General features: G+C 38.5%; 1 protein-coding gene across 5 annotated transcripts in view; it reads right to left on the reverse strand.

The window, feature by feature from the left end:
- LOC131131711 (uncharacterized) overlaps nt 1-17509 on the reverse strand; it is a 225899-nt gene extending 208390 nt beyond the window's left edge. For 4 of the 5 annotated variants that reach the window (XM_058076659.1, XM_058076655.1, XM_058076657.1 and 1 more), the window contains exons 1-2: nt 17255-17509; nt 1794-1841 (exon numbers count right to left, since the gene is read on the reverse strand). The gene's annotated coding sequence lies outside the window, so the exon portion shown is untranslated. Of the gene's footprint in view, nt 1-1793; nt 1842-14404; nt 14479-17254 lie in introns of those variants that run through there. The other variant, XM_058076656.1, reaches the window with a different exon arrangement.
- Nucleotides 17510-19799: the final 2290 nt, after the last annotated feature.

A 19799-nucleotide genomic window follows, 5' to 3' on the forward strand; every position in this document is an offset into this window, starting at 1 on the left:
TGAATAGCTTGCCATGATAACCATAAAACCTCAACTTATTGCAAAATAACCATAGGAAAGTGAGGAAAGTCCTGCACAGTAAAATATGGCTAATATTTTTTAAATATCGATATTTCTTTTAAGCACAATATCTAAAACAAGCATATCATTCATAGCAATATAGATTTTATTACTTTCTTAGCAAGTGTTAGCGTTGAGCACCCCTTGATATGGAGGAGGAGAGGCAAAAAAAGACGGTATAAAGGTTGCTGTATATAGACGGTATCAACATTAGCGTCTGTCGTCATGGGAACCGGCAGATGGAAGCTAATTACGGCAGCTCTGTATGTTTGTGTTTAATAGTGCTTTGTTTATTACTTTCTTAGCAAGTGTTAGCTTTGAGCACCCCTTTGATATGGAGGAGGAGAGGCAAAAAAGACGGTATAAAGGTTGCTGTGTATAGACATTAGCGTCTGTCGTCATGGGAACTGGGAGATGGAAGAGCTATACGGCAGCTCTGTATGTTCGTATTTAATAGTGCTTTGTTTATTACTTTCTTAGCCAGTGTTAGCGTTGAGCACCCCTTTGATATGGAGGAGGAGAGGCGAAAAAGACGGTATAAAGGTTGCTGTATATAGACATTAGCGTTTGTCGTCATGGGAACTGGGAGATGGAAGAGCTATACGGCAGCTCTGTATGTTCGTGTTTAATAGTGCTTTGTTTATTACTTTCTTAGCCAGTGTTAGCGTTGAGCACCCCTTTGATATGGAGGAGGAGAGGCGAAAAAGACGGTATAAAGGTTGCTGTATATAGACGGTATCGACATTAGCATCTGTTGTCATGGGAACTTGTAAAACTTATTTGCACACAAATTGTTGTCAATACACTACACATTCAATTCCGCCTTGGTGGAGCCTTGCTCTCTATTAAGTAACCTTCTAGCAGACTCCACCCTTGACTGGTCGCCAATCAATCACAGAACACATGCCAAGGTTTAAATGCCAAGCTTTAGCCTGAAATAAAATATGGAAAATACATAAATATTGTGTCCTCAAGGACGCACCTCTAACACTTGCCGACAGCGAAAATGCCAAGTTGTTCTCACAGACTGAAAACCTTCTTGCAAATTAGTAGTGCCCACATAAGTACGTACGTGACGCATGCAAAGCCAGCTTTTGCAGGCAAATAGTGGCAATGAGTGAACGGGTGTCAGTCCCTTGACAGTAGCTGCTCCCAGCATTTGTAATACGGCTCGTGAATCATTGGGTCCTGGTGGGAACCCAAAGAGAGACAAAGTCTGCAATTTCAGTAAACAACAGGAATCGTTACTACACATCAACACATGAAATGCTATGATCATATTGGCTGCATATTATATCCAATTCCACAATTTAACCTCAATTTAATCTGTTTTATGACTCACACTTTAGCAATAATTATAAACTATCACAAAATCTAAATAAGCCCTTAATATGGATTTCTTTTTTAGCTGATAGTTTTTAAACATCTGCCTGTCATCATGACAACCCAGCTCATTATTACCATACCACTGCCCCCTAGTGGTAAAGCATGTTAAAGCACCCCTGTCTCTTGGCTCCTGCAATGAAGAGCTATTTGCATGAAGATATCTGCTGATGGTCCTCAACATAAGTGTCTTTGGCTATCCAGCAGGGTGAATAAAAATCTGTGATTAATTCTCGGCTTTCACTCGAAATAGTAGGCATCACAAACAAATACGTGTGTTTCACAGGCTGGTGTAGATGCAAATGAAGAGCAAATATGATGACATGCTTTATTATATGGGTTGTACTTACCCTTCTAGCCGTGTATGGAGACGTTCTTCGCTGCGTGGTGTCACCCTCCTATCAGAGATAAGAAAAACATGTTTAGTAAAGCACACACACAAAACACATCTAACTCATTCTATACAACACAGACTCATTTCTGACCTGTTTTTATCTATTTATCTAGCTCTATCTAAATGGTAAAATAAAAATAAAAATAAAAATAAAAATAAAAATAAAAATAAAAATAAAAATAAAAATAAAAATAAAAATAAAAATAAAAATAAAAATAAAAATAAAAATAAAAATAAAAATAAAAATAAGAAAGCAGGAAGTGAACAAATGTAACAGTTACTGATTGTAAAAGTACCAGATGGAGGGGTAGGATTTAATAAGCTTTGCTTCTTCCTACTCCTTTTGGACATGTGGAACTGTGAACTGATTATGGGATGCATTCAATTGTAATCTGATGCATGTTCAAATGAAATTAAACCATTACCATATTTATCTGTTTTTATCTAAGGTTGGCCGTAATTATAACTGCCAAAGATGTGTTACCTATGCAGTATGTTACTACATTGGACGTTCATGATAAATGTTTATTATTTAAAAATAACAACAGTTTTAGGCGATAATATGGTCCATCCCTTACCTATGGGTTTTTGTGTAGTGACCGAAAGGACAAGCACTGTCATAGGAGATACTCGGAGTAGAACCGCAAAAAGCGCCTTTCAAAATATCACATTTACTTTTCAGTAGAGGATATAGTGACATTGTATACTGTACTGTACTGTGTATTACTGTAAATGCTGATAAATGAAGTAATGGTAATGGTTTAATTTCATTTGAACATGCATCAGATTACAATTGAATGCATCACATAATCAGTTCACAGTTCCACATGTCCAAAAGGAGTAGGAAGAAGCAAAGCTTATTAAATCCTACCCCTCCATCTGGTACTTTTATAATCAGTAAATGTTACATGTGTTCACTTCCTGCTTTCCTAATACAGTTTAGGGTTTTTTTTTTGTTTGTTTTTTTATAATGCACCTCGTACCGAAGTACAAGGTGATATGAGCATCCAATGCCATAATGGGTACCATAGTAAGTGTCAATATAGTGATATATATAGCACATCATGACTGGTTCAAGACTCTTCATCCTTGTATTTAGCAAACATCAACTGCTTGTATTGTTTCTTGAATTGGCTCATCGTTGTGCATTGTTTGAGGTCCTTACTCAATCCATTCCATAGTTTGATTCCACATACTGAAATGCTATGGCTTTTTAACGTAGTCCTAGCATATAAGTGTTTCAAGTAGACAATGGACTGAGCAATCAAAACAAGTATAGCAATAATTAGCTTATTTATCTCTGATTGAGGGCGGCACGGTGGTCTAGGAGTTAGCGCACAGACCTCACAGCTAGGAGACCAGGGTTCAATCCCACCCTCGGGCATCTCTGTGTGGAGTTTGCATGTTCTCCCCGTGCATGCGTGGGTTTTCTCCGGGTACTCCGGTTTCCTCCCACATTCCAAAAACATGCTAGGTTAATTGGCGACTCCAAATTGTCCATAGGTATGAATGTGAGTGTGAATGGTTGTTTGTCTATATGTGCCCTGTGATTGGCTGGCGACCAATCTAGGGTGTACCCCGCCTTACGCCCGAGGACAGCTGGGATAGGCTCCAGCACCCCCCGCGACCCTTGTGAGGAAAAGCGGTAGAAAATGAATGAATGAATGAATCTCTGATTGAGTCTGACAAGAACATCCGCAAAATGACATTAAGTTTTATAATGAAAATCAGCTGCTTAGCATGCATCTAGTTTTACTTACTCAAGGCAAGTACTGGCATCAGAACAAAATTACCATCTCACCTTTTTTTTTTAAAATATCACGTTCTTTCACATTTCTTGAATGTTCAGATTTATTTGCTATCAGAGGAATTTACTCTGTGGCCAAAGTTTGGATTGAAAAAATACATTACCCCATCAAGATGACATGGTGCACAAAGCTGGTAGAATACAACAACTATACATATGGAAAACATTGTGGGCAATTACTGTACAGTAGTTCAGACACTTAAGAAGGATCTGCAATATGTACACAGAAAAACCACAACATGCTTCTTGGGCTAAAAGACCTTCAAGCAGGAAGCCTGGTGAGAAAAGCCCATAATATGGTTGACTAGATCATTCAATGATAGAAGAAACATCCCACCTTGTGAGGTAAGAATGATTTCAAGAACGGGAAGGGATCAAATATTTTCTACCGCTTATCCTCATGTGGGTTGCGGGGGTTGCTGGAGCCTATCCCAGCTGTCTTTGGGCGAGACACCCTGGACTGGTTGGCAGCCAGCCAATCACAGGGCACATATAGACAAACAACCATTCACACTCACATTCATACCTATGGACAATTTGGAGTCGCTAATTAACCTAGCATGTTTTTGGAATGTGGGAGGAAACCGGAGTACCCGGAGAAAACCCACGCATGCACGGGGAGAACATGCAAACTCCACACAGAGATGGCCGAGGGTGGGATTGAACTCGGGTCTCCTAGCTGTGAGGTCTGCGTGCTAACCACTTGTCCGCCGTGCAGCCTGTATTTATTCATTCATTCATTTTCTACCGATTATCCTCACGAGGGTCGTGGGGGTGCTGGAGCCTATCCCAGCTGTCTTCTACACACTGGACTGGTGGCCAGCCAATCACAGGGCACATATAGACAAACAACCATTCACACTCACATTCATACCTATGGACAATTTGGAGTCGCTAATTAACCTAGCATGTTTTTGGAATGTGGGAGGAAACCGGAGTACCCGGAGAAAACCCACGCATGCACGGGGAGAACATGCAAACGAGGGTGGGATTGAACTCGGGTCTCCTAGCTGCGAGGTCTGCACGCTAACCACTCTACCGCCGTGCAGCCTGTATTATAATTACAAAATATAAAATGTGTTATTTTTACGTATATAAAAAAAACAGCAATTTTTAAACAATATAATAGAACACAACATTATGAATCTGCAGTTCACAACTTGTTGGATTGTTTATTTGCTGAGTTGTTATTAATTTGCTGAGTCATCACGTTTCACTTCTGTTTCCCAGTCATACGATTGTCATTAGCAACTGTTGCTAAGTAGTTGTTGATTGTTCTTCGGTAGAGAGTAAACAGTTCACTTATCCTTGGGTTCTGTGTCGTTCTGAACCGTATCTCCACATTTGGGGACTCTCGACGGAATATGTCGACCGCACTGCGGTACCAGCTGAACGACACGTATTGTAAGCCTTCTGCTACCTAGCGCTACCTTGTGAAGGTAGTAAATCTTTCATGTTAGAGTTTATTGAAAACATTGTACTGTCATTGACTATACGTTTTAAGATTCAATGTGTGCAGAACGATGACATCTGCAACTTATTCTCATACCGTGGTATACGTTGAAACTGTTAACGGTCCCATGCCTAGTCTGAAATTTACCAATTTACCAAACCCTGGTCATATGAGACCATAATTGGTTATTCAGCACTAACTCGATTCTCTGTGTTTGGAGACAGAGAAATGCTATATATAACCACAAGAACACCACTCCCACTGTCAAACATGGAGGTGAAAACATTCCGCTTTTGCGCCGGTTCTCGGCTAAGGGTACAGACAGAGTCTCTGAGTGGCCAATGAATGGCGGCTATGTACCATAAAATCTTAGGTGAGAACCTCCAAGTCTCAGCCAGAACACTTCAAGGCCGTGGATGGATCTTGGGTTGTGGATCCATAGACAGCACCTCCCTGAGTGGCCTAGCCAGTCTGCGGATTTCAATCCCAGAGTAAAATTGGTGGAGCCGAAAGAAACAGTCTCATCTTTAGAAAAAAAGACGGTATAAAGGTTGCTGTATATGGACGGTATAAGTCACAAAATCCCTCTTGAAATGTACACAACCCTGGTGACCAAACAAGAAACATATGGCTTCTGTTTCTCTTCAATGGGTCAAATTTAATTTTTTGGTGTTTTTCTTTCTCTTAAATCAAACCTACTATAAACATTACAAGCAGGGTGAACTTACAAAACCATCAGGGGATCAAACCCTTTTCAGATTTCAAACTCTACCTTTGCCTGAGCAAACATGACACAAGAGGTTGTGTTCCATTTGCCACACAGAACACATCAGTATACATTTTTCATCATAATTATGAGCAAATCCCTCAGATTATAATGAAAAAGTGACATCAGAATGGTAAATAAACATCCCAAAAAGTTAAGTTAATTTGGCCGTCAATGTTCATACAAAGTCAACGGACTGCAGAACATTGCTATCTGTAAACCCAGCTATTTACTGTCAGTTATCCAAGCGTATTTTGGGACCGGAGTCAAATCTATACAATACGTTACACAACCAAGGTAACCCAGTAACAAGCAAAATAAAATATTATGCCAACAAATGTTTTGCATTATGAGGAAACCGTGGGAGAGCAAAGACAAGCGGTGATTGCATTCCAAGGTTGTTTACACCTCTTATCCACTTAGCATCAAACCAGGTAGAAAATTGAGATACTTTTGGAAATGTAACAACTGATTTCATTCGCTAAAAGCAGGGGTCTCAAACACGCGACCCGCGGGCCAAATGCGGCCCGCAGGACACCAGTTTGAGGCCCCCGCCTTGATATGAAAATTTAATGTTAGTGCGGCCCGCGCAAGCTTGATATGGATGCTGTATGGTATCATGTACCCAGAAAAAAATTATTACGTTTGATTAATGTTCATGTTAAAGGTTAAATAACTGTTAATAGTTATCCTCCCTATCCGTGTGGAAGTGGTAAGTTTTTGGCTATTTAAGCTTAAAGGAAATAACTTGAAGGCAAGCAGCTTTCGTGTGCATTACCGCCATCTGTGGAACAGAATCTAAACCAGGGGTCTCAAACCTGCGGCCCGCGGGCCAAATGCGGCCCGCAGGACACAAGTTTGAGGCCCCCGCCTTGATATGAAAGTTTAATGTTAGTGCGGCCCGCGCAAGTTTGATATGGATGCTGTATGGTATCATATACCCAGAAAAAATTATTACGTTTGATTAATGTTCATGTTAAAGGTTAAATAACTGTTAATAGTTATCCTCCCTATCTGTGTGGAAGTGGTAAGTTTTTGGCTATTTAGGTTTAAAGGAAATAACTTGAAGGCAAGCAGTTTTCGTGTGCATTACCGCCATCTGTGGAACAAAATCTAAACCAGGGGTCTCAAACCCGCGGCTACCGTTTAGGTGGCTAGCTCTCTAGTTTGCGAGTTAGCATGTGTCTCAAGACCCTGCAGTTGCGCAATATGTTGTAAATAAAAAGAGTATAAATGTGACTATAGTCGTGTTTTGTCATGTCTACAGGGCTCTAATAATGCTTTGTTCATTTTAATCTGAAAAAAATCATTTGTCTACCCACCAACTATATGTGGTTTCTTAAGTTTTTATTATTTGCCGTTTTATTATTATTATTATATTTATTTATTACTGATTGATTGATTTTCTTTATTCTTGAATTGTTTATTTTTCATCTTAATATCTTAAAAAGTAAGATATTTGAGAACAGTGGAATGTTTTATCAGAGCATTTATTGTAGAAAATCGAAACCAAAGCAAAGTTTATTCATTTTTCTGTTTTTAATAAATGCGTTTTTTTGGGGGGGGGGGGTTTGGAAACCTGATGCGACCCAGTCTCACCCAGACCCTAGCTCCAGTGGCCCCCAAGTAAATTGAGTTTGAGACCCCTGCTCTAAAAGGGACATGAGCTTTTGGAATTAACCAGAAGAAGGATGTCACAAATCAAAGCGTGTTGCTTTAAAGTTGATGTTCTTTGCAGCCTCCTTTCCTTCTACTCTTACAACGTTTAAGATCTGCTTCTTCACTGTCACTCCTGGATACCCATCACAAACAAAAACGGCTCGCCAGAAAGACGAGACCAATAAATTGCAAGAGGTTGTCTGCTATTTGATCATACTACAAGAACCTTCAGTGGAAAATTGTAGTAGTGCGACTGTTTATCCGTGAATGTTCACAGCTGTTTTCCTAATTCTTTTTTTTTTTTTTTACACAGATCATGTGACAAAACGTGCACTCCACCTGGGATAGAAGCTATAATCGAATCTGTATTCAAACATCTCCTACCTTAACAAGACTTCCAGAAATATCATTCCATGAAAACATCCCAAATCACTGAGTAATCCAGTAATTCCGAGAAGCTAAAGTCAAATATATACATCGTTATCCGCAGCGAATACGGTATAATTTGTTTAGTGTGCGTTGTGAGTAGATGTTTACAAATGGCTACCGCTCTACTTGGAAGCATGTGCGCCATTCATCCAACAGATTCAATCCTCTTTCATCATTGCTAAGCAAGCCTTAGGATGCGTCTACCCAAAACTCCTTCTATACTTCATCCCATACGCTATCCCGTCACCCGGACACCACCGATCTCTACCTTCATCAGAGACCTTCTGTGCCCCCCCTGCTTCCATTGATGCAGACTGGCTCTCCAGTGACATTTGAAGGCTATTATGGGCTCCTGAATCCATCACGAGCACAGATACAATATAGCTTTGTGCGGCTGGTGAAGTCTGACATGTGGAAGCAATTGCGGGACAGAAAGATAAATGATCTGTTTAACGATCAAAAAGACGAATAAACACGGGTCATCATCGAACATCTAATCAAAATAAATTCATTCAACACAATTGGCTACCAGTGATAGCTTGTAAGTCTCACAGTGGAAAAACCCTGGCGTATAATGATAAGAGTTACTCAAACAATTAATGATAATTGATTTATTCATTTAAAGGGTAACGATGCCAGTTGGCGATGGATACCAGTTGGCAGCTCGGGGCTGTTAGTTCGATGCGTAGGACACTAGACTGTCATTCTGTAGTCTGTGGTTCGATCCTGGGCAGAACGTGGGGTTCCTGAACATAACATTAGATTAGTTTCTAGTTTCTAGCTCACATGAATGAAGTCCCATCTTGGAGTCGTAGCTCCAGTCCTTTATTGACCTCAAACGTCTACATCAACAGGCATCCCAAAACCCTTGTTTACATTAGCATGACACAGATGTCATTTATTCTTTGACTTCCCTAATTTTACACTGAGCCGAATACTGTTTTTTTTATGAAGGTAAGCCAAAACTTTTAGCGGTGTCTTCTTCATTGGTGCTCACTGGCTTCTTTTTTGTTGGTGTTAATTATTATTATTATTATTATTTTTACCTGGTCGACAAAATTAGCTCAATGACTCGATGCCCATCCCTAGTTGGGAGTACTTTGTTGATCTAGTCTAGGTCCTTGCTTGCTTAGAATTCGCAAAATTCTAACATTTTTATTTTCATTAAACAGCATCTCAGCTGCACGGTGATCGAGTGGTTAGCGCACAGACCTCACAGCTTTAATATGTTGGTCGTAGTATTGAATTGATACCCAGTAAATACACTTTCTGTATTTCTCATATTGATACTGCTACTTTTTTAGTTGAGATGTTCAAGGTCATTAAGTGATTTTAGTTTTGTTGATCACGATTATAATTACAAGACGAACATTTTATGCGCGCAAAAAATGTTTTTATCAGCACTATAGTTAGTTACGGGCGACAAGGTGGACACAGCTAGGAGACCGGAGTTCGATTCCACCCTCGGCCATCTCTGTGTGGAGTTTGCATGTTCTCCCCGTGCATGCGTGGGTTTTCTCCGGGTACTCCGGTTTCCTCCCACATTCCAAAAACATGCTTTGTTAAATCTCTGTAACGGTAATGGATTACATTTTTAAGTAGCTTCATGCATCATTTTCGTGACTTTACAGATTACAGGCAGTAATTTATATAAAGGTTAAACAGTTTTGGTCCCGGTATTGACCCCTGGGGTACGCTACACAATCTATTTAACTCCATATTTTTTCCTGTTTGCTGTGAAGGAGGGCTGTACGGCGGTCGAGTGACCTCACAGCTAGGAGACTCGAGTTTAATCCCACCCTCGGGCATCTCGTGTGGAGTTTGCATGTTCTCCCCGTGCATGCGTGGGTTTTCTCCGGGTACTCCGGTTTCCTCCCACATTCCAAAAACATGCTAGGTTAATTAACGACTCCAAATTGTCCATAGGTATGAATGTGAGTGTGAATGGTTGTTTGTCTATATGTGCCCTGTGATTGGCTGGCGACCAGTCCAGGGTGTACCCCGCCTCTCGCCCGAAGACAGCTGGGATAGGAAACATGAATGTCTCCAAATGACATTAATACAAAAATATTAACATTAAAAATAACAGCATGGCTGCATGGTGTGCGAGTGGTTAGCACGCTGGCCACACAGCTCAGAGACTCGGGTTCGATTACCCGTTCGGGCATCTCTGTGTGGAGTTTGCATGTTCTACCCGTGGGTTTTCTCCGGGTACTCCGGTTTCCTCCCACATTCCAAAAACATGCTAGGTTAATTCGCGACTCCAAATTGTCCATAGGTATGAATGTGAGTGTGAATGGTTGTTTGTCTATATGTGCCCTGTGATTGGCTGGTGACCAGTCCTGGGTGTGCCCGCCTGAAGACAGCAGGGATAGGCTCCAACATCCCTGCGACCCCCGTGAGGAAAAGTGGAAGAAAATGAATATATATGCAAACACCTGAGTAGTCCTCCTAAGAACATCTACAGAACCATCTCTATTTGTAAAACCCTTATACCGTCATGAAGATGTGCTACTTAGGCCACGGATACTTGATCTGTGAAGGCGGTTATTGTGGATGGGAGAATAGAACCTGAGGCTATTTGGTCACTGGCCGCATTCCCAGTCTCCTTTGCAAAAACACTTGAAAAAAATTCTAAGACAATAACAAAGTCTGTAGAGACCTGTAGCATTCTCAGGAATCCAATGTCACGTTTCTGTCAATGTAGCTCAGGTAGCACTCCTAGCATCCTCAACTAGGAATGTTTGAAAGCCAAAGAACAAAGACGGCAGCTTCCTGTCCGAAAACACACACAGAGCTCTGTTTTCGGTAATTAATTCACACAATGTCAAAACACTGCTTTGTGGCACATTTACTCTGAATTCTAACAAATATATTATGATTATATGAAATATCACCCAAGTCCCTCTCTGTACAACACAATCATTTGACACTTTTAGTGTTCAGTCGCAGATCCAGATAACGGCTGATATAACAAATATAAAATACACCCTCAACTCTCTGGCCTTTGTCATTTGGAGGAAAATAATGTATTATAATAATATTTTGTTAGGTCAGATCACAGATTTATTATCAGTAGGTAAACAGGGAACTGCCTGGGACACCAAGATTTCCAGCAGCCCCAAAACGTCTCATAAAAATTTTATTTACCTGATTTAAAAGTACATATTGAGCGGCAGGGTGGTCGAGTGGTTAGCGCGCAGACCTCACAGCTAGGAGACCAGGGTTCAATTCCACCCTGTGTGGAGTTTGCGTGTTCTCCCCCCGTGGGATAGGCTCCAGCACCCCCGCGACCCTCGTGAGGATAAGCGGTATAAAATGAATGAATGTCTCCAAATTACATTAATACAAAAAATAATAAAATTAAAAATAACAGCATGGCTGCACGGTGTTCTAGTGGTTAGCGTGCAGGCCTCACAGCACAGAGACTGAGGTTCGATTACCCGGAGTTCGCATGTTCTCCCCGTGGGTTTTCTCCGGGTACTCCGGTTTCCTCCCACATTCCAAAAACATGCTAGGTTAATTGGCGACTCCAAATTGTCCATAGGTATGAATGTGAGTGTGAATGGTTGTTTGTCTATATGTGCCCTGTGATTGGCTGGCTGACGACCAGTCCAGGGTGTACCCCACCTCTCGCCCGAAGACAGCTGGGATAGGCTCCAGCACCCCCGCGACCCTCATGAGGAAAAGCGGTAGAAAATGAATGAATGAATAAAAGTACATATTGTATATTGTTTGGTAAGACTGCTCTTGGTTGCACGGTGATTGAGTGGTTATCTTGCAGCTAGGAGACCTGAGTTCGATTCCACTTTCTGGTATTTCTGTGTGGAAATGTATGTTCTCCACATGTGTGGGTTTTCACCCAATAAAAAACAAAAAAACATGGTTGTTTGTCTATATGTTGTCTATTGTTGTCTATATGTGCTCTGTGATTGCCTGGTGACCAGTCCAGCCTCTCAGGGCCTCTCGCCTGGGATAGGCTCCAGCACACCCGCGACCCTCATGAGGATAAACAGTAGAAAATGAATGAGAAGAAAAACACACAGAAAACAGAAACTCTTAAATGTGTCTTTGGCATGAGTGTGTGTGAGTGGGGGGGTTAACTAAAGTCTTCTACCCACTGATGGTCATGTGACCAAGAAGAGCTAAACCAGATGGTGAAGAATAAGCCTCCAAGACTCGGACTATTCCTTCATAATTCACACCTTTAACAAACAACTCCAGTGTAGCATATTCACCAGAACAAACAACACGGCCCTAAATAAATCATAAAACCATCTGGCTGCAACAAACCGACGGCGTGAGTTCACTCGGTGCAAGCAAGGAGTTTTGTTATTATGCTTCATGTTTACATCTGATTTCTCCCAAGGCCTTCTCAGGACCACAGCCAGCCACACTCACTTCATCCCGTTACTCAGCAGTGACAACATCCACTGTGGGTGTCTCATGATCTTGTCTCATCATCCCCTGATTATGCTAAGCCAATAGACAGCTGGGCACGACAACAATTAGCTTAATCAGACGGATTAAGTATAGCTGAGCTGAGTCATGCTTTGCAGCATGCAGCCAAGGGATACTTTTTGTTGTTCTGCTCGGCTCTACCCAATTCCCCTCCTTTCTTTCCTCATGTCAGAACAATGGCCAACCGGCCAAAACATCATGGCCGCTTCCTCAATTGATTGCCAATATAAGAGCGAAACTGACCGTGACTATCATTGTAAGGGGAGAATGATGATGTCACAGACACTTTTGGGTCACCTCATAGATTTTTGCATATGGATGTTGCCTTGAGATTATTGAAATATAATTATTATTATGATTATTATTTTTATTATTATTTTTATTATTATTATTATACAATAAAAATGTATTATTATTATTATATCATAATAAAAAATATTATTATAATATTTATATCTTAGTTATTATTATTATTTTATAATTATTTACCCATAACTGATCCATAGCTGTCATAATAATTATTTTATTATTATACAATAATAAAAAATTATTATTATAATAACTATATAATAATAATAATTTATTAGTAGTAGTAGTAGTAGTAGTAATAATAATAATGACAGTTATGGGTCAGTTATGGGTCAATAATTATCACACAAAATAATAATAATTATATTATATATAGTCATATATAATTATAATAATAATTGTAGTATTATAGTATTATTATAGTATGATTATTATATAATTATAATAATAATACATTTTATTTGTATAGCGCTTTTCAGAGTACTCAAAGATGCTTTAGAGTGAAGAAAAAAATAAAGAGTTGAGTAAAAAAACATAGTAAAAGATGCATTAAAATACACCATCCATACATTCATTTAGAGCTAAAAACAAGGCTAAAAACAAGTCAAAATGGGGGGGGGCACAGCAGTCAGGTATAAAAGTCAGACATAAAACAGATTTATATCAGATTTATATCAGATTTCCACTGAATAGTTATGCTACTGTAATTATCAGCTGATCCAATCAGTACGTGAAGGTCTCGGCCTCACAGTCTGTGGTTCAAGTGTTCTGTGTGTGGCGTCACTCAGCCCACTTCCATGCATTAAAGTAGCAATTTGGTATTTCCTGTTGATCCGCTTACTAGAAATGACTTTGGGCTTGTTTTCACTGAACGTTGACACTTACTGTATTAGCTTGAACAGATCCTAGCAATGTACATACAGTAAACATTTGGTCATGGTAATGGTTTTATTTCATTTGAACATGCATTAGATTACAATTGAATGCATCACTTAATCAGTTCACAGTTCCACATGTCCGAAAGGAGTAGGAAGAAGCAAAGCTTATTAAATCCTACCCCTCCATCTGGTACTTTTACAATCAGTAACTGTTACATTTGTTCACTTCCTGCTTTCCTAATATAGTTATTTTTATTAAAATTAAAATTAATAATAAAAAATATTAATAAAATAAAAAATATTAATAAAATAAAAATATTAATAAAATAAAAAATATTAATAAAATAATTTTAATTTTAATTTTAATTTTCCACATACTGAAATGCTATGGCTTTTTCAAATGTTTTCAAATTTCCAATGTAGTTCTTCCCTGAGATCATATTTCTCCTCTCTTGTATTGGATGACATTTTTAGCTAATTGGTTATTTTTAGCCTTATGCATTATTTTAGCTGTTTGAAGATGAACTATATCAGCAAGTTGAAGTATTTGTGATTTTAGAAATAAGGAGTTAGTATGTTCTCTGTAGCGGCATTATGAATTATCCTTACTGACCTTTTTTTTGCAGTACATTTAGCGAGTGAAGATTGCTTTTATAGTTATTAGCCCATATTTCCACACAATAAGTAAGATATGGTAGAACCAGAGAGTTTAGTAAACATTAGCAATTTCCACAGTCATGATACTGGAAGTCATCGAACTAGCCACTTCCATATCGATACCGCTTACATATTTGCTGATGCGCACCTCTGACTCTGAATAGTCCTGTGAAATAATCCTCCGCACATCTGAAATTCATCCAGTTTCTCAAGCCAGAGACCGAACAAGGCTTTTCTGTTTCCTGTTCTCCAGTGACTTTGGTGGCAGAATGTTCCTGCAGACTGGGCTTGGCCTCAGATGCTTGTGCTCATAACACAAGGACACAACCCCACCATCAGACAAGGAGACTCTGCAGTGCGTTTCACGGGAGGCGAGGAGTTCACTCCGTGAAGTCCCATAAACTGTCCAAATCCCAATAAATCACACGTGTATCTCCACTATGCACACACACACACACACACACAACAATATAAATCAACGTGAACTACTCCGCTTCACACATGCACACAGTGACACTGATAAATCCCGATTGCTTGAACATAAACCAAGATGGTGGGATCCAGCGTCAGGCTGCGGTGATTAAGAACCAGAAAATGAAGTCCCTGTTATCCGGAGTTTAACTCCTGATTCTGACTGCACCCAGACGACAACATGCTTTTAAGTGACCCGTTTATAGCTCCCAAACTTCATGCCACATGTGGCATAATCATATTTATAACTGGAACCAAAATAAGAGCATTTAACCCAAGAACAGACTTTTTCCTGAGCCCTTCCACGTACTTCTGCTGAGTGAAAGTCAAAGCAGTTTCCTTTCATCACGTAAATACATGAGAGCTTTTTGGCGTTAACAAACAAGCAGTCGTTCTCCCATGGAATTAAACTCGGACTCAGTCCAAAACTAGATGATCTCGCTCAGTCCCTAATGTCTCTGAAAACAACAAAAAAATGCCATTCTAAGCATGTTTAAACTCACACAGTGCGAAACAAAATGACTTTGTATAAGTTAGTCATTTCCCTGTGATGGGGAGTACACGGTACACAGGAAGAATATCTGATACTGCGCCTGACGTTATCCTTACTACCCTGATACATTGTGTATTTACACAGACGTTACAAATCTGGATTTTTCAGTGAGCTGCAAACCTGACATTTTCCAAAAGGAACATTCCTTGATAAGGAGGTAGAACCAGCTGAGGCTGAAGATGCAGTGCCAGGTACTGTGTGTCAAGTATTTAGAACCGGGTCAGCACATAAAAACCTTTTAATGCAGCCTGCTAGTCATTAGGATTCAACAAACACATCAAACCGCCACGTGAATGCGTAAGTAAGCACGGCATCACTTCATGACTCTTGATTATATCAGCCTCTAATGGCTCTTTAACTGCTAATGGAACAAATATGAATATAATATGAATATGATTCATTTTGGTCATGTTATGTTTTTACCTTACCAGTAAGAGGTCAATGAGTTCATTCATTTTCTACTGTTTATTGTCATGAGCGGTGCTGGAGCCTATCCCACCCCCTGGACTGGTGGCCAGCCAATCACAGGGCACATATAGACAAACAACCATTCACACTCACATTCATACCTATGGACAATTTGGAGTCGCTAATTAACCTAGCATGTTTTTGGAATGTGGGAGGAAACCGGAGTTCCCGGAGAACATGCAAACTCCACACAGAGATGGCCGAGAGTGGAATTGAACTCGGGTCACCTAGCTGTGAGGCCCCCGCCTCTTGCCCAAAGACAGCTGGGATAGGCTCCAGCAACCCCCGCAACCCTAGCGAGGATAAGCGGTAGAAAATGAATGAATGAATGAAAAATAAAATTAAAAAAAAAACCTTAAACTATATTATGAAAACAGGAAGTGAACAAATAAAAAATAATTAAATTAATGAATAAAAATAAAAATTAATGAATAAAAATTAAAATTAAAATTAAAATTAAAATTTAAATTTAAATTTAAATTTAAATTTAAATTTAAATTTAAATTTAAATTTAAATTTAAATTTAAATTTAAATTTAAATTTAAATTTAAATTTAAATTTAAATTTAAATTTAAATTTAAATTTAAATTTAAATTTAAAAAAAACTATAGCAGGAAGTGAACAAATGTAACAGTTACTGATTGTAAAAGTACCAGATGGAGGGGTAGGATTTAATAAGCTTTGCTTCTTCCTACTCCTTTTGGACATGTGGAACTGTGAACTGATTATGTGATGCATTCAATTGTAATCTGATGCATGTTCAAATGAAATAAAACCATTACCATTACCATAAATGCCGCTTCCCATGATGCCCATGACCCCCTTGACCCCTGGCTTAGACAGTCATCAGAGTGTCATCAGCAGCGATAAAGTTAAACTGAATTAAAAGTTGCTAACTTTGTTGCTAAAGTTGTGCAAAAATGACTGAAACTCCAAACAGTCGGACATGTGTATTCAAAATAGAGAATAGAGAAGGTCAAATTAAGTTCACTTGTGTTCGTGCGTGCTTACTTATCTAAACGAATTGGACACCCCTACATTACCTGATAGCGTCAATAAAAATGAGCACTATTATCTTTATCAGGGTATTTTTTTAAAACTAGCTCTTATAATTAATCACAGTGAATTAATCATCCATCCTTCGGTGCTCCCAGGTGTGCCTAATGAAGTACCTGGTGCATTCCCACACGGTCCATTCATTCACTTGAGGCCACATTTGACATGAAATCAACACAGAAAGCACATTTCTATGAAGCATGTGTTGAGGAAAAAAGCCACTGCAACATAATACGGCCTTGGCAAGAAGTGAAAGTCTGTGAAGTGAAGCCAGAAGAAATAAGCTAAACATTGCTAGGAGGTAGAACAAGGCGCATCTGTAAAGTAATCGAACGCGTTACGCATTACGTCATCACGTTTCAAGTTCATCCCTAGCGTCATGCAAATGTCTTCCAACTCTGACAAAACAACAGCGACGGCTTTTTAATTTGGATTTTTTTTTTTACTTACACTAGTCGCTAAAATTGGAGATGTCCACTCGAAGCTCCAGGCTGCCAGCTTGAAAGGTTTGTTTTCTGCTTGGGTTTGTACCCCTCCTCTGTCTCACACATCTGCTCCCTAAAACGCAGGAGGACCTCCCCTCCCTCTTTTTCCCTCCACACTCCAAGATATTCCCTCCAGATGAAAATTATCAGTCGTATTTCCAAAGTTTCACATAAACACCAACGAGGCGGGAAAGTGTTCCTTCCTGTCAGCTTGTCCCCAGGTGACATAATTAGGAGGGGTGGGCGGGTCGATACAAACATCGACATTGTTGATACCAGTGGTAGTATCGGTTCGATACTAGTGTGATGAGTTTTATTATGTTTATTTTCTCACAAATGTGTGTTTTTTTTGTGTTGTTCTAATATAATATATAATATAATAAATATAATTATATATAATAATAATAATATAATTATTAGAATTATAACAAAAAGAATAATATAATTATTAGAATTATTATATAATTACAATTATAACTATATAATGATTACAATAATAATAATTAATATTATTATAATACTACTAATAATAATTATAATAATAATTATTATTATATTATATATTTGATACATTATAATACTACTACTACTACTACTAATTATTATTATTAATATTATTATAATACTACTACTACTAATAATAATTATTATTATTATCATTATGTTATATATTTGATACATTATAATACTACTACTACTAATAATTATTAGTATTAGTATTATTAATATTATTATTATTACATAATGTATCAAATATATAATAATTATATAATTGTATTATAATTATATGATTATAGAATTATTACAATAATATAATAATTATTATTATATTATATATAATTATTATATTATATTAGAACAAGACAAAAAATATATATAATTATAATTATTATTATATATATTATTATTATTATATTATTTATTCATTCATTCATATTCTACCGCTTTTTCCTCACGAGGGTCGCAGGGTGCTGGAGCCTATCCCAGCTGTCTCCGGGCGAGAGGCGGGGTTCACCCTGGACTGGTCGCCAGCCAATCACAGAGCACATATAGACAAAAAACCATTCACACTCACATTCATACCTATTATATAATATAAAGTTTATATTTATGTATTGTTATATAGTTTAGAAAGTTTATTAAAACCACATTAAAAAAATAAATCTGAGATTTAATTAATAAAGGCGTAAAAATTACCTTTACCCAAAGTCAAAAGTCACATAAGTCCTCCCTTTTCATAGATGTCTCACCAGGGTGGCCGTCGCCACCCTTGGTCACTCTCCGGGTACCCCCACGGTTGGGGGACAGTTTTGACAATGTTGAAATGTTCTGTGGTGCAGAACATTAGTTCAGCCTAACCTTGATTTCCACTTGGACGCATTTCACTGCAGCACACAACTTTCCGTGGGACAGAGTTGACTTTTTTTTGTGGAACTGTGTCGTGTATGAACCGAAAATGGTAAGTACATTTTGCATGACTACTTTTGTAGGTTCTGGTTAAATTTTCTCACTATGGTGACTTTTATTGAATTTTATTTTATTTTTTTTACAGATTTTTTTTTTTACAGAATTTTTTTTTTTTACAGAATTTTATTTTTTTTTACAGAATTTTTTTTTTTTTACAGAATTTTTTTTTTTTTACAGATTTTTTTTTACAGAGTACAGAATTTTATTGAATTCTGAAGCGTGATTCATCACATAAATCTGATAATATTGGAAGGTCTCTGTAGCAGCATGTAATATGACATCCAATTCCTTATTATGCCCTGCGTGGGTGGCCACAGCCACACCACTGACCATCTGGACAATTCAGGTATCAACTTATAGCCACCCCTATATGAGTAATGGTCTCACCTTCCATTCCTGAATAGCTATGGTTTATTTCCCCCCTCTGACACGTATAACAAATAATATTACGACTTTTTTACGAGAATAAAATCATTAGTCCTAAATGCTGTGTTTACTTGTGTGATAGGTTAAAAATGTGAATGTAAATTCAAATCCATGTACGACAATAATGGGAGTACAAAAAAAAACGATACATTATGTAGATCCTTAACATCTGTCCGATTGTATTTATGTCTGAAAAACATCCTGCAGAACACAAATGTGACATCCTGAGATACTGGTCCAAGAGTTACTACTGTTTAATAAAGACGGCAACACAAACACAATCTTCATCATTTGCAGGAACAAAGATGTCCCGGAAAGCAAAGTGTGCACGTCTCGCTCGTAGTACTGTGAATTATAGGATGGGATGATGCGGTCCAACTGAAACATTGCAGCTCTGGTGTAATCGCTCTCTCTCCGGATATAAATCAGGTCTATTCTGGCTTTGTCAGCTGTTATGATTGTTGTGTGCAGTGAATTTTATACATCCCAGGATAATGCCTCCTTTACGGAGTCTGATGGCAGGTGAGTGGAGATGCTGCTTGTAAGGATACTAAATCAGACCACAGCTGAGAAGTAGAACACTCTGTGGACATTATTAGAACACTGGCCATTACATT

The sequence above is a fragment of the Doryrhamphus excisus genome, chromosome 6 (assembly GCF_030265055.1).
Source record: "Doryrhamphus excisus isolate RoL2022-K1 chromosome 6, RoL_Dexc_1.0, whole genome shotgun sequence".
Classification (NCBI taxonomy): Eukaryota; Metazoa; Chordata; class Actinopteri; order Syngnathiformes; family Syngnathidae; genus Doryrhamphus; species Doryrhamphus excisus.